Below are 3,815 nucleotides of genomic sequence, written 5' to 3' on the forward strand. Positions count from 1 at the left end.
AAGGAAAATTTACTGAAAATTCGGCATAACCTTCCTTGAAAATGGACAACCCTTACCTGAAAAATCTAACTTAACACTTCTACAAACAAACATCCATCCTCAACACCTGGAGCCTTCATGCTCCCCAAGTTCATCACATCTCTCAATATAACAATTACTCAACTAAAATAATCTCACAAAACCAACAATAACCAACATTAATTCGCTAACTAGTTATCATAGCATATCTAAAGTTAAACGAAAAACAATGGCTAAGGAATAAGCGGAAGCAACCTCTGACTATGCCTCGACTCCATGTACGCTCGACCTCATTTAAACTTATCCTGCAAACTGGGCATTTAAAACCAAAGGGCGCAAGGGAAAGTAATTTAAAAACGTTAGAGTGAGTAGACAAAAATAAATTAAACAATTTAACAAATACGCAATTTAAATATTTTCCCACATTTCAACTTTAAAAGCTTAGCTACACGCAATTTTGATAAATCATATAACTTAAAATCCAGAAATCCATAAGAATGGACAAACCAGCCCTGCTGGTTAACTCAAATAAAGAAATCTCGTAAGAAGAGATAAACCAGCCCCGTTGGTTAATCAAATACATAACTTAGAGGAATAAAATAAGGGGAAGAGTTATCACCATGTAAAAGGAGCCTCCAAGGCTCGGGTCGATGCCTCCCAGGCTATAATAGCGTCCTACGCTAAGCGCTCAACTTACATATGATGAGGACCGCTAATAAGGCTAGCTAACTAAAATATAAATACCGATCGGTTGCCTCCCAGACTATAATAACGTCCCACGCTACGCGCTCTACTCACATATGATGAGGACCGCTAATAAGGCTATAATAACGACTCACATATGATGAGGACCGCTAATAAGGTTAGCTAGCAATAATCAATATAAATCAACCCTATATTATGGTGATAAAAACATATGAAATCACTTAAATCCATTAAACTTCCCCAATATCATACGAATGGTACGGTTCCCAATCGTACTTGAAAATCATCATAAGATATTATATTAAAACTCAATGACGTGTCTCACACGTCAAAATATTCTCAAATTATAAATATAAGCGAGATTTCAATATCAAATATAAATCATAAATAATAATATCTCCACTCGAAAATTCTCGCTAAAATATTCTCCAAGTCAAAATCATTATGCATCAATAAACCATTTAAATTATGATGGAGAACTACCGAAAATCCCATTTTCAGTAATCATTTATAAATCTCAAAGTCATAAAAAAAATAAAACCGAAAATATTAAAATCCGGAGTCATAAAGAATATCAAAACTCAAATACCAACTTTATAACCCGAGCTCAAATCCATATATCATGACCAACACTTAATCAATGCTTCAAACTCAAAATAATTTCCAAGATCATTTCATAAGCCGAAATTATAATATAAGCTTGGAAAATAAAATAATAAATTATAAAATCTTGCATGCATATTTATTTAAAATCAAAATGTCCACTCACAGTATTAGGCTTAAGCTTTCCATTGCTCGGGACACTCCTTGAGCGCCGCCTCCAAATATCCATGTCCTTGAGTCAATCCCACACCTGACCATAAGTTGTAGGACAAATTGGTCAGACCGAACTTTAAAATAACCTTTGCCTCGCCTTCTTTCCTAGTTTGACTAAGGTTTCCTAGGTCAAACTGATTTGACCAACTAACAATGCTCAACGTTTTCCAATTCAACCTTTGACTTAACAATTCGATCCAATTTTCCTTATACGTCCCACTAACCATTAGACGCTTAGGCATCGCTTAATAATTCATTTTGGTGAATTTCGATTTTGATTAATCAAACTAATATAATTTCGTTAACTCAAAAACATACGAACCATATTAATATGAAAAACCACCAAATTACTAAGGGCACCCAAAAAGGGTTTCCATAAATGGAAGGTTTCCAAAAACGGAAAGTTTCCCAAAATAGAAACTTACTTAACTTGATAATTTTTCCGATTACAACCCAAACTTTCCTATTTCCGAAATGACATACAACGAAAAGGAAATATCGATCACTACCTCCCTCGATTCTGCCAGCTCTGCCCCTTGCCAGAATATTCTACCGGATTCCGGCCTCTTGCAGGAATTTCGCCATGACCTCCCTATAAGCTCCAATTCTCCGAGTTATCGACATACAAGGGTACAACAACACCATTTCAGTTCCAGTTTAATTCCAAACAACCAAGCACGAACAACACAAGAGCAACACAACAACTAAATCTCAAAGTTTACCTCTGCCTTGCCCAAACTGAAGAACCAACAAAAGAACACGAACTCTACCCTCGCTGGAAAGCTAGCTATTGCTAAGCACCGCCTCGACCAGAACAGCATCGGTTGCACCCTAAAACTTTTCGACGCTTTGCCTAACTCAAGCTAGCCACCACGACATCAGAGGAAGAAGGAGGAACTCCAGGACGCTTTGTCGTCGTCGAGAAGCCTCAACGACATCAACGATTGTGGCTCGTCGGAAATTCCAAAAAAACAAAATTAGGGCTTCCTCCGATTTGACCACGAATCAAGAAAACAAAGACACAACAAGGAAGAGGGAAGTGAGGAGAACAAGAATATACCCTTCGAAGTCGTCGTCCCTGCCGGAGCTCGCCGAAAATTACAGAACACAGTCGCCGTCCTCCTACTCCGATCACCGTCGAGAGTGGATGTCTCCCGGATTTAAGGACTGAGCTGAGTTGAGGAGGAGGAGGAGAGGATCACTTTGGTGGCAGTCTCATCGCCAGGGATGGCCGGAAGGCGTTGCTCCGGCGCAGAGACGACAGAGGAACGAGAGAGAGAATAGAGAGACCGGGAGCTCGAGTCAACGCCCGAGTGTGGGTGCTTGACCGAGTCAACCCCCTCTTTTCCTTTTATACCCGAATCAATGGTCCAGATCGAAACCCTACTCGATCAGACGACCCAGATTAAATGAGCTATTCTAATTTCAGAAAATTAATTTCTTTTACCAAACCTTCAATAAATTATAGAAAATAATTCAAAGCTCCGAAAATAAACCGAAAACACCGGAGAACCCGTGTCAACGCAAACTACGACACTGAGACCTTAAAGGAAGAACATGACATTTCTAGAAGAACTCGCAAATAAACTCGAGTGTTAACTTATTAAGTTACCGAGCACGGTTAAATTCCTCAATAACTCGTATAATACCTAGTAAAAAGGTAAAATTGGGTATGGGGCGTTACATTGTCACTTCAATAAAAATATACTGACATTATTCAATGTCCATACAAATCACTATGCAGAGGTGCAGTAGTAGTAGCTCTTAGACCAACTCCTCCTTCTCCATTGACTAAAGCCATGTGAAGCCTCTCTGCCATAGACTTGCACCCAATTTCTATACATCATCATTTTGTACCTATCCAGTGACGCTTTGTAAGTGTTGATATGCTTTTGCTAACACAAAAAGACTTCAAATCAGAGATCGAAGTCGGAGAGAGACGACTCCAAATTAGAGATCGACGTCGGAGAGGAAATCGAAATCGAAGATCGATGACTCCAAATCGGATTTGACGACGTCGACTCCAGAGACGGCGACGATCCTCGCCGGGAAAAGCTAGCCACGCATGTTGTGGATTGGGCTCGTGACCTCCATATCGGTTCCGATCTGAAATTGAGATGAGTCAGCAGATCGGGGTGTGGTGCTCGGAGGCGGAGAAGAGCAGCAAACGAGGATGGGGTCACCGGAGATGGTAGAGGCGAGGATGAGGTTTCCGACGAAAAGAGAGAGAGAGAGAGAGAGAGAGAGAGAGAGAGAGAGAGAGAGAGAGACGAGAA

Source organism: Fragaria vesca, linkage group LG1, assembly GCF_000184155.1.
Source record: "Fragaria vesca subsp. vesca linkage group LG1, FraVesHawaii_1.0, whole genome shotgun sequence".
Classification (NCBI taxonomy): domain Eukaryota; kingdom Viridiplantae; phylum Streptophyta; class Magnoliopsida; order Rosales; family Rosaceae; genus Fragaria; species Fragaria vesca.